Raw genomic sequence first — 13,334 nt, 5'->3', positions numbered from 1 at the left:
ACACCATTTTTTTTAGAAATAGATAATATTATAGAGAAAACAGCACAGAAATCATGAATAGTTAATACTGGCTATGGGGGCATAAGTAAGTTTTCTTTATAATCTATGTTGTTCATGTTGTCTATACTAGATATACTAACTTATAATCAGAAAGTGTAAATACTTTTGTAATAATATTTCAATATAAAAGAGCTAATTTTTACTTTTTATTGAGCTTTTAGAATTTCATACAACACCTCCCACTCACATCCAGACCACCCCAATCCATGCCTCCCCCTCCCTAACCAAACCCTATGCACTCTGCCATACACGCTGAGTCTCACTCAAGCACTTGCACCCAATGTCCTTCAATGTAAATGCGTCCATTGGAATCCAGTCAGCCTATTCCGTGGTTGTATGCAAGTCATACTATCCCTCAACCAGCAGCAACCAGTCTCAAATAGTTCTTGATCTAGTGCTGATGGGCCACCCATTGTTCACCTCCCCTTCGGGCCCTTGTTTAATTGAGCTGACGTGGTTCTCGTGTTGGACGCCGCATGTGAAAAAACCTCCATTGGCCTGAAAGCCTCCACCTCACACATTCATGAACCAGCCCTGGCTCTTACACTCTTTCAGCCTCCTCTTCCACAAATGTCCCTGAGCCATGGGTGGGTGAGGGTCCCCATAGGAGTCCCATCCTACACTCTACAGTCTCTTAGTCTCCAAAACTTGATCAGTTGAGGCTTTCTGTGTGTAATGCACTCTGATGCATATGGAAGTCTCATTTGTGAGTGCTGAGGGGTCCATAGTCCTCTCTCTACTCATTCAGCTGTGTTCTATGAGCCCTGGTTGTAGGATTTTGACTGCCTGGGCATCTCCCAGGTGTATGTTTACTATGGCTGACCAAATGTGCAACTGTGTGGTAGCCTCCATCTGTTTCATAAAGAAGTTTCTTTGATAAGAACTAATTTTTGTAGTGTTCTATGTTGATATCATCTCACCTTCTACTTCCACTTGCAATCAGGAAAACCATCAGTCAGGTGTGATGCTCCACTGAGCACGAGTTCCACGGGAAAAATTTGCTTGGCTGACGTAAGAAAGGAAAAACATTTACTGAGGATTTACTTTGAATGTTACTGTTCTAGTTGATTATAACTATTAGTGCCTGGAATTCTCACAAATCTCTAACTCTCATTTGTCCCTTAGTAAGAACACAAGCTAAATCTCAGAAACATTAAATCAGAGACTAAGTAATCTGCTCAAGTTCGCTTAGTGATTGGATGGTAGACCCAGAACACAGACTTAGCGAACTAATTACAAAATTCATTCTATCAATCCTCTGCTTCAATAAATAATACAAAATCCAATTGCCAAAAAATCCTCCATAATCCTCTTTTACTTGATTTCCAACAAAGCACAGCGTTTTCCTAACACGATTTATTAGTCACCACAAGGGGATGTGAGTATGTGAGGGAAAATGACATATTTCCAATATCATTGTATTATAGTAGTATTTTAATTATCATTTACTTCTTAATATGCTTCTTCTTTATATGCCTATAATGAAACATCAGATGTATATTTTTCATTATCTATTCCTTTTACATTTCTCTCTGTAATTTTTGAGGGATCTTTGATTGATTTTAATGCCTTTACCACATATAATTTTGGAGCTTCCTGTATTCCATTATTTCCCGCATTACCTTCTTCATTAGGTAGCAGTATATCTGCAAGACACCAACAGAATCCAAACATAAAAGCTGGGTACTTACAGCACTATACCACTCACAAGGCAGCAGGTAGGTAGTATAGATCAAATCTACAGTTAAATTATTCAACAGATGGTTTGGGCGTCATTTGGGCTTAATAATGTAAATTTCTAATTATTAATAAATTCTTGACTATCACTTATCCTTTGACAGCACAGCTGTATATTTGGGGGAAGTTTTGTGTAAGTATCTTACATCTGGCTTTGTTTCCTTAGTACTTCATTTGTCTACTCATTTTTTTCATCTTCATTTGTCTTATTGTATATAATCAGCATACCAAATCTTAGGGCTGAAGAAATGAAGATATAGCTCTAGCTCTCAAAAGCATACGCTTTAGAGAAGAAACAATAACAAAAAAATCAACTACATAGTGCAGTAAATGCCCTTTTAGAAAAACAACAGTCTTTTATGGAAATAGAGAAAGGATTCTTAATAGACTCTAAGAGTGGGAAGGGATGTAAAAAAATGATTGCAGGAAATGTTTCTTTAAAAAAATGGGTAATGAGAGCCTACTTAAAAGTGCTGGAATCAGCTGAGAACAAGTACAGCTGTAAACGTCAACCTTTATACACATGTACATATGTGCATGCCTGCATATGTGTGACAAACTGAGAAAGTGTTTACATTGTGAAGAGGAACGAAGGGGAAAAAAATTGGAAGGAGAGGCAGAATGCTCCGAAAGTGAGAGAACAGTCTGGGAGGCAGGTTGCTATACAGCATCACGGTCTGTTCATGCAATTTCTGCAGTTCATGCATACGGGACAGGATGAAGAAGGCAAGACAGCTTGTCAAAATTAGATCCATTCATTGTTTCATGTACATATCTACTCATTCAGCAAATATCTAGTTGGCACCTGCAAATTCTAAGCCTATATTTGGCTTAGGGAACATTTCAATCGACAAAGCAGGCCAAGTCACTGCACTAAGAAAATATATATCTTAGAGACACAAACTCTAAACAGAAACAATATATAAGATGAAAAATCCTGTGCATTATGCAAATGCACCTTAATTTGATAATGAAGATACAGGAATTGCTGAAGAGTTTTAGACAAGAGATTTGCATGAGTTTGCTATCATTTAGAAAGGCCACGCTGGCTTTCTTAGGGTATAGACTGTGATGAAGGCCAGTCAACCAGCAATTGCATTATTAGAATGATGAGCATCTGAGCTGAAGAGTGACGTGCAAATTCACTAACTAAATAAGAAGAGAGAGGAGCCAGTGAACACGCTGGCCTTCTGTAATGAAATTTTAGCTAGATTAGAGTGATACGGAACAGAAATACGGAAATAACTAGTTAAAGAGCTAAGTGAAAGTAAGGATTTTAATCTTGAACATGTTGAATGTGAGGTACACAGATAGACCTTGTAAAGACAGTTGTGTCGTTAGAAGCTGAAAGGAATGGTCTAAGTACTAGGTCTTTGCTGCAAGTGTAAGTTTGTGCTACTTTATCAACAGATAAGGATGTGACTATCTGGGATCGGGAAGGAAGAACACGCAGAGTGAGAAGGAAGCAGGAACAGCAGTAGACTCTTAGAAACGATACCATCGATTCCTAACGACACACACGTCTCAGAAATATCCACAAATTTCAAATTATAGATTCCCAGGACAACATTAAACCAGGCCATAACTGTTTCTAGAATTTGGAGATAGAATTTGATTTCACTACTGGTTGAGGTAGTAAAATCTTACCAACGATCTCCAGATAGGCTGACTAGACTCCAGTGGTTGAATTTGCACCAAATGACATCTGAGTACAGATGCTTGACTGGATAGGGCTTGACATGTATGTCGGAATACATGCGGTCTGAGTGGGGGAGGGGCAAGGCGGTCTAAATTTGATTAATAACTATTATATGAAACAGACAAAATCCCAATAAAAAATTTAAAAAACAAGAATTAGATTTAGTTAAAAATAACTTCTCTTCTTAATGGCATCAAGAAAAGGTTTGGTACTAATGAGGAAAACGGGGGAAAAATAAGGAAGTACCATGCACCCCTGAAACACAAAGTGATGATAGAAAGACCTCTATATAAATTCTACAACTGGTCAAACCCAGAGAATAAGTGTCTGTGAGATGCCAAACCCTATGTGACACAACTACAACTCTATACCTAAAGCTCACAGAACATAGTAGAACAGGAAGTAGAGAGAATATTATTGTATCTCTCAACTCTCACCAGTGAAACTTCCTCATGAACCAGGGGGAAATTAACACAGAAAGTTACAACTGGCCAAAATGTAAAGAATAGGAGACCACAGAGTTCATGTCCTGGATAGGACTCATATATTAAACTTCATCTACCTATGGCTCAGAGTCCATTATGGAAGAGGGGAAAAAAAGATTGTAAGAGCCAGAAGTTGTGGATGATCACAAGGAAACAGAGTTTTCCACACTTCTGGGAACTTGCTCATATGAACTTACAGTAATAGTGACAGTATGAACAAGACCCATGCAAACCAGACAAAAACCCAGTATAGAATGAAAGAAATGGGCAAAAAGATCGAGCCTTAACTGAAAAACTATTATTGGCAGCTGATCACTGCTGGGTGAGGAAAAGTTGGTCTTCTTTAAGGGAATGATGCTGGATAGGCTGACCAGACTCCAGGGGATGAGCTCACACTGAGGGACATCTGGGGACACAAACATGACTCAATAGACCTTAACATAAATGACAGAATGAGTGAAATCCAGTGGGAAGACTATGAGGGTACAGATAGGAGGGCATCCCAATATGATTAAGAGTATTGTATGGAATGTGCAAAAATTCAATTAAAAGATATTCAGAAAGAGAAAGGTCTGTCTAGATGAGCTGCTTTCTGCAGGCATATGCTCATCTCTGGCAAGCACTGAGTGGTACACATTAAAGTGTTGGTAAACATATCTGTGAGGATACCTTTTTTGCATTTGCCTGACAAACTCTTACTGGAGATATTACTGAATCTAAGCTGATGCTCCCATAACTAAAAAATAAATCTACCCCCCACCAAACAGAAATTCTAGGACTTCACATATACATTCCTCACACTTCACATGACTCATACTTTAAAGAAAAATTCACTTATTTATATTTTCAAATAGAAAATATACCTCATATTATTTCTTTCAGGTCACAAGTAAGTAGAAAATTAACTCACCCTTATTTACTAATGCAACTGCTTTGTGTATTCTTAGCATCTAAGCAAAACAGTTAAATTATGCATACTTTTGAAAATTGCTACTTAACTCCACAAATATATCTTTCAATGAATGGTCTCCATTAAAACATCACTCTGCCTGAAGGAAAGGATGGAATTCCATCTCTGTTTTCCAATCCACCTTCAGAGCTGTGGGACGACCCCTCTCATATGGATATATATATATATGGATATAATTGCTGGTCTAGAGGGTGACACTGGACCTAAGCTGAATTAGTTTGTCCACTCTTCTGTGGTTTTTGGTGAACCAAACCAAAAGAAACAAGTAAAAACATGACATTTATTGCGTAGAACTGAGGTTTTTTTAATATTTTGTTATTTATTTTATGTGTATGCATGTATTGCCTGCGTGTAGGTAAGTGCACCCATTTCATGCAATGACTGACGAGGACAGAAGAGGCTAACGGATCCCCTGGAACTGGAGTTACAGACAGTTGTTAGCTGCCATGAGAGTGCTGGGATTCGAACCCGGGTCTTCTGCAAGAGCAACCAGTGTTCCTAACTGCTGAACCATCTCTCCAGCCCCAGAACTAAGATTTTTAAAATTCTGGAAATATAATGATCATATTTTCCATTTTAAAAATTGCAGTCTTCAGCAAAAGAGGTCATCAAAGAAACACAGAGCAAAGGCACTCAGGAGATAAATGGATATGTCTTATTAATGTCCAAGAACACATTACTTTTTATCTTTTTTGAAAATTTCATGAAATGCATTTTAATTTTTTATCTGAAGTTTTGTGATTTTCATACAATATAATTTGATGACATTTAGAGCCCCTCCCTTATCTTCACCTCCGCTTACTGCACCCCACTCAATTTAATGTACTCCATTATATGTAATAAGGCTGTTGGGATAAGTCAAGGTGCCTGGAAAGTACAGCATGGCCACCAGGCCAGATACCTCCTATTGAGGACAACAGGAAACTGGCCCGCTCCATTCTAAATACACTGTCTCTTACCCAACAAACCCTAAACAAAACTATTAAGCTTCTAATCAATCCTTTAATCTTAATGGGGGGGGGGGGTCTCTTGTAGATCATGTGACCAGAAGACAGGACAAAGGCCAAGTAGCCTTAGAAGCCCCCTCCCTCCCCCTACCTGCTGGCCAGCCAGAAAACTAACCCCACCTCTTTGCCTGCAAAGCTTTCCTTTATAAAACTCTGCTTCCGCCATAATAAACAAGCTGTCCACTGACGTAGCCTCCTGGGTGTTTTCTTCCTGTCTTACTCACCGCCGCCTGAGGCCCTCTACCCCCATCAGTCTCTCTCCTCGCCCTGACCTTCTGCAATGGTGTGCTACGGTCTCCTAGTGGCAGCAGAGTTCAGGCAGAGGGGAGGCCAGCAAAGGCCTATAAGGCCTAATTTGTGTCTTCAAATGTCCTTCAGGGTGGATCCATCCACTGGACTTTGGTTAACCTACCAAGAGTCCCATCCTTGAAAGAGACTGTCTCTCCTCTTCTGATCAGCCATCAGTTAGTAGTCAAGAGTTTCTCAGCTAGCGTTGAAGTTTCTTATCCACTTCCCCATGTCTATGCTGGGGTTTTGTCTAGTTTGCACTCGCATGAGACTCATGCATACTGTCACCATTGCCATGAGTTCCTATGAGTAACTCCTCAGCTGTCTGGAAAACCATTTCCTTGTGGTCATCCACCATATCTGGTTCTTACAATCTTTCCACCCCCTCTTTTTCAATGATCCCTGAGCTTTGGGAGGCAGAAGTTTGATATAATTGTGTTATTCAGGAATTAGCAGTTTGCAGCCTCTTATTCTCTCACCAGGTTACTTTAAATACAAAGGTATCACATCGCTTCTTTGCTTTTCTGTTTTGTTTTGTTTTGTTTTGAGACCCAGATTGGTCTCAAATTTCGTATATAACCAAGGATGACCTTGAACTTCAGAACCTCCTGCTCCTACCTCCAAAGTGATTGATTACAGGTGTATGCCACCCTGCCTAACTTCTCATTCTTTACTGATTAAATTTCCCATTTGGTCAGTTGAGACTACAGCATCTTTTCAATTCCTTCCTTCAATCACGTAAGTTATTTGACATGAGATATCTGTAACTTATAAAGAGTTCTCCCAGACTTAGATTTTTTTATTATTATCTTATCTAATATGAATATGTTAATCTGTTCTGATAAATTTACATGACCTGAGTTCTGTATATTTTCCTTGTATGTTAAAAATATGACCATTTGAGACCTGGGGTTCTTTGAATAAAGGGTTTGATATACAAACATGAGAATCTGAGTTTGAATTCCAATAAACTCACAAAAATCTGGCATAGTGCACATTTGCAATCCAAGCTCTCCTGTTGTGAGACAGGAGGCGGAAACAGGAAAATGTCTGGAAGCTCTCAGAGCCTGTCATACACAGTGGTGAACATGAGACCTTTCATCAAACAATGTGGAAAGGGAGGACTGACACTGAGGTTGTCCTCTGATCTACATATACCTGCATTCACATATGTGAACAGGCACACACACACACACACACACACACACACACAGAAAAACAGAGAGAGAGAGAGAGAGAGAGAGAGAAGAAAATGACATTCAGATTGTTTTCCCAGATGCTGCTACTGCTTTCATTATGGCCTCTGCCTTCTGTTTGTGTGAGGTTATCTCCTAGGATAACAGACCATAGGCATTAGAAGGCCCTGCAGATGGACACCTTTGCACACACACGGCAGTGAGACTGCCTTGTGTACTATCATTTAGCGCTCCCCTTAACGACTGCTGCTTCACTTATTTATTGATCACAACAGCTGGGGCTTAAAATCTGGGTCTCTGGTTTCTCAGTGTTCACATACCTCAAGTCAATTTCTGTTTATAGCACCATTTAATGGGTGTTCTTATGTGGAATTTGGGGCTAAGGTTTTTAATTATAAGAACATCTTTACAGCTTTGAAATTTGAATTTAGGAAGATTTAATTGTGCTTTTATTGCATGACTTTTTCTCTTGTAATGTCTTAATCTGATGCTCTAGTGTTCTGGCTCAACCTGAATTTCTCCTTAGTTTGTGGGTAGAAAGTCATTAGACATTTTTTCCTCAAAAAATATTTTAATTTACTTTATTTTATGTGTATCAATGTTTTGCCTGCATGTATATAAGTGTGCCATATATGTACAATGCCCAAGAAAGTCAGAAGAGGGCATTAGAGGCCCTGGTCCTGCAATTGCAGATGGTTGTTAGCTACCATGTGGGTCCTGGAAACCCAAACAAGGTCCTCTGAAAGAGCAACCAGTGCTCTTGACTGGTGAACCATCTCTCCAGCCCCCATAAGAAAATAAATTTTGACAATATTAAAAGGAAGATACATTTTTCAAGGTACAGATATAATCTTTAGAAGCTAAAAAATTAAAAGATAGCTTATTAAAATTGAATAACAGACAAATTTTGCTAAAAAAGATATCTTATTAAAAATTAAATAATATGGGCTGGAGAGATGGCTCAGAAGTTAAGAGCTCTGACTGCTCTTGCAGAGGACTGGCATTCAATTCCCAGTACCCACATGGCAGCTACAAACCATCCTTCACTCCAGTTCCGGGGGAATCTGACAGCCTCTTCTAACCTCCACAGCATTGCACAACACAGGTGTGCTTATATGCATGCAAGTAATACACTTGTACACATAAAATAAAAATAATAAATAAAATATTTTAAAAATTTCCAATTCTTTCTCATGTTCCATTAAGTCCACTCTTAACCGGGCTTTTGCCCCCACCATTATAGCAAAAATGGTCTTGCCAAACTCATCAACTATAATAGATCAGTTTTGCCAAATAAACATTACAAACTTGAAATCTCTCATAGGCTTCCATGCACTCCACAAAGTTTGTGTCTTCCAAAGTCTATTTTCATATTATCATAATCCTTGACTCTATTTAATAACATTCACGATATTTCTCTAATGACACAAGTTTTGTAGTTTGTTTTTTTTCTTTCTAAGCAAGAGATTCATCATCCAAGACTCAGAGAACAATGAACAGACGCCAAAACACGAAGGGAAACAATCCACAGAGCAACTGACGTTTGATGCTAATGGAGTCCCATTTTCAAGTATTAGACATGAATGTTCCATCACACCTTTTACAGCAGGACTTGCTATGTACTTCACCAGCAGAACAGAGCCTGAACATCATAAATACCTTCATGTTCCACATTCCTGTGAATAGAAACAGCCATGTCACCTTCTGTCTACTGGCCACAGTCTCAAACTTTTATTAGAGTGTACAAATTGCTTTGTCCCTCAGCTTTTTCTGTCCAAACTTTTTCCAAAGTTCACTAGATCAAATGTTGAAAAAAGAATGATATCAAAGAAATGCAGATTTGAAATCTCCTAAACACTGAACTTCTGAATTTTACCACCTCTACCTGGTTGTTTGTGAGACAATCAAAATACAGAAAGTGTTCTTGTTTCCTAAGCCTCAACCTCAGTAGAGGTGAACTCTTTCTACTGTGAGCCCTTAAACCACCTTGACACCCGTGTTATAATGGTTGCACTGTACTTGTACTGGCATAACTTTTGCATGTGCCTACATTCTTCATGTGAACAACTCCCTCAGAGCAAGTATCTATTCATTTTTCCCTTAATATAGATTCATACTTCTACATCCATGTATGGCACAAAATACAAATTAAATTAAATTGTAGCTCAGACTCCAATCTGAAAGTCAAATTTTATTTGTAAATATCTCAAACATGGGGCTGGATAGATAACTCAGTGGATAAGAGCATTGGATGCTCTTGCAGAGGACCTGGGTTCTATTCCCAGCACCCACATGGCAGCTAAAAACCAATTGTAACTCCAGTTCGAGGGGAATCTGACAGGCAATCTCTTCTGACCTCTGCAGGCATTACACGGCAAGGGAGCACTTATATACACTCAGGCAATACACTCATACACATAACATAAAAACAATAAATGAAAGTTTTTTAAAAGGTTTCAAACATAACATAAGACCATTTCCCTATGTCTCAGCACACCTTGGATTCAGTTCTAAGCCCTCATTCAAGAGGAAACAAGTGGAATGCCAACGTTTTCTACACTTCTGGAAAGGAAATAGAAGTTCTTTTCAAAGCAATGGTAAAGGTTTATATGCCACTGTGAACTTTAGAACACACACACACACACACACACACAAAAATTAACCCAGGAAAGAAATATGTTAGTATCAGTGAGATTGGCATGAAAATTTGTGTTTCACTAATCGATATTAGCTGAATCCTGAAGAGAAATAGGAAAACTGTATAGATTAGAAAATTTTCCTTCAGCTGTCACTAGTTTTTCAAATTTTATAGGGGTCTATCTTAATGTATATTAATTATCTAGCTTTTAGAAATTACTTTTTTCCTAAGTAACAGGCAATATGTGATTCTTGTGAACCAATATCTATGGCTGTCCTAATGTCCCTTGTTTGTCTTCAAGTGTATATGGATGCATCTCTAACAAAATGTTAACAAGTCTTGAACCAGAATCTTGAACTAGGAACTACGGTACATGCCTGGCACCACAGTACTCAGGATGAAGTAGGAGGATCAGAAGTCAACAGTCCCTGAGCTATACAGCACAAACTTAACTCAAAAACAATATGTTGAAAAATCTTATTTCTTCTCACACATCATAACACTGTGCCTTATTCTTAAGCTGTTGTTAGCTCTGTGGTATGCAGTCTGATAACAGAGAGCCTAGTAATAATTTAATCTCACACACACTCAATTTCTTTTTCATCTTCACCCTTCTGTATTTTTTACATTTTCATTGAATTTTTGCAAATTTAACATAATGTGTTTTAATAGTATTTAGATCTCCTCCAGTATTGGCACCCCCTTATGAGTCCCCACCTCTCTGGCCTAGAGGGTAGAGAAAGAGAGAAAGGGAGAGAGAATGATTCAAATTTGTCTCGCCTGATGCCCTCTCTGTGGGTTCATTTACTGGAGCCTGGAGCCTGGTCAACCAACCAAAAGTCTTACCCTTAAGAAGACTGACTCTGAGTCTCCTTCTGTAGAGTATCTTGACACTAGAAGGTCACAGGATTTTAGAGCTAGGAAAGAGAGCGAAAGTAATGATCTGTTAAGTGCCCACTGATGTTAAAGCAGCAGTGTGGTTTAGTTTGTGTGTTTGCTTCCTTGCTTGTTTTCGCTGTAACTTTTTTAATGTTTTTAAACCAGCACACAGTTGTGAGTTTATCCAGTTTTTAGAACTTGCTATTATCTGGTACTATTTTTTAATTTATGAAGTCATCTGTACTAAGAATTTCAGATATAAGCTTGTTTCTTTCAGAAGAAAGAACTTCTTCTTATAATAATAGAGCAAATTCTACAACTTTTCACCCTTGGGCATGAATGAATCTAACCAGATAATGCAGCTTTTGGCATGATTTGGTGTCCCTGGGCTGGGTGGCCGTTTGGCTGTGAGAGGGGCAGCAACTGAGACTGGCAAAGGAAGTGGTGTTATAAAAAAACGGAACCGAGAAAGAAGTATAAACTTCGGAGACAGTAAAACTGCATATTCCTGAAAGCACCAGAGGAGCGGAGAAAATTTGTGGAGAGAGATGAGCTGGTAATTTCTGGAAACCATTTTCAGGGCTGTGCCAGCAAGCATGAATTTAAGAAGAGTGATCAAGGATGATCCTCAGTGCATTTGATCTAGGCTGTAGGTCAAGTAATAACATTTGGATCATATGAGAAAATCCACAAACAGTGACAATTTATCATCTGAGGCTTATAATAAAAGCAAGGATAGGAGTAAAAGAATGAAACCGGAAGAAACACAGGGAGCTCATCAATTTAACTGCTCGGTTGGAAGCCGAGAAATACACGGAGCCTTTTTTTTCTTCTTCTTTTCTGGGCTTCAGAAAATACAGCCACTGGCCAAGTCTCAGCTACAATGTTATCTTCAGCAGAGTTTTTTTGATTATGGATTTGTTTGGAAACCTGCCACAATGACACCTTGCTATATAATTTGTCCATGCTTTCTACAAAGGAATTCCATTCAGCTCTTATCTGCAACCTTCTCGTGCAGATTACTTAAAAGCATTGTTTCTTAGCTCTGGAGGATTATGTGACATTAAAACACTACAGTTCAGAAATTGCAATCCAGACCATCCCGGAACTCCGAAGTTCCATGCTTGCTGCAGAGTCTTATTCACAGCAAACTCTTGAAACACCTTCTACAGGGAATAAACACCATGAGTAGAAACAGCAGAAATGATGTCCAAGGGTCTAATAGCACTTAACCACACAGGGCACAGCAAGGACAGATCGAGCAAGCATAGCTTGCCAGATTTTAATTGTGCTCACGGTGTATCTGCAATGCACAGGAAACAAGCGCGCTACAATTCCTGAACTAACAGTGAAAGGGAATTTAATTCCCTCATCACAGCTTCCATTCCACAGCCTTTCCACCCAAAGTCTTTGGGATGTGGCTTTGTTCATGAAGCAGACAATTCCAGACATATTCCAATATGATTTTTCAAACTTTTAGTTTTAAACTTATTTTTGACAAATACATACATGTATAGACTATATGTAATTACACTGTTTCCCACCCAATTCTCTGAGACTTGCTGTGCCTTGAGTGTGTGTGTGTGGGGGGATACTGTAAGTTTTTTCAGTTAAAATAACCATTTCAGTTCAACCTTGTGAATTCATCCAAAAAATGAGGAATGGGAACTCCACCAGATGTTTAGCTAAGTTATTTTTAATTGAATTCATATTTAAATAATCATAAGCATAATGTCCCTTTCCTCTGCCCAGGCAGCAGCAATGATGGTACAGGCATATGTCCCAGCAGTGAGGAGAGCAATCCCAAGAATGATTTCAGAGAATTAAAAACGTTGTGCTCATTCATTAAAGGAGTGCCAAGCAGGCCTCACCTGAATATCCAGCCACTCTTCCCAGCCAACTAGTCCAGCCTTGGAAGACAAAAGAAAAATGAGGAAGAACCTAATAGAGGGATGCTTTTGGAAGCCCTTGTCAAGAAATTCCAATGGACTCATGAACATTTGAAAATTGCCCTGTTCTTTTTTCTACTTCCCTGTCTAGAACTTGTAATGCTAATTACTCTTGCCTTTACTTCTCCTTCACATCTGCTATTCATGATTCAAAGAGTTTCTTTTCCCCTTAGAGACAAGAGTTATGCAATTTGGGAGTCTTTTAGATAGACCCACTGAAAGGGTATTCCAATTGCCTCACCCTGTGTCCCTGTTCAGCATGGAAGAAGCCAGAGCAGTCTGCATCCCTGTTCCCTATTGGCAATTTTGGCGTGATAAGAATAGGAGGTAGGAACTGGCTAGACAGTTATGGTAAAAAGACCCCAAAGAAATGTAGCCAGTTTCTTGGCTAAAAGTCAAAATGTCCTTGGGCCTGTTAGCAACATA

The sequence above is a fragment of the Nannospalax galili genome, unplaced genomic scaffold (genome assembly GCF_000622305.1).
Source record: "Nannospalax galili isolate Female #2095 unplaced genomic scaffold, S.galili_v1.0 scaffold546, whole genome shotgun sequence".
Lineage (NCBI taxonomy): Eukaryota > Metazoa > Chordata > Mammalia > Rodentia > Spalacidae > Nannospalax > Nannospalax galili.
The sequence above is the reverse complement of the archived record's forward strand: the minus strand, read 5'-3'. Positions refer to the sequence as shown.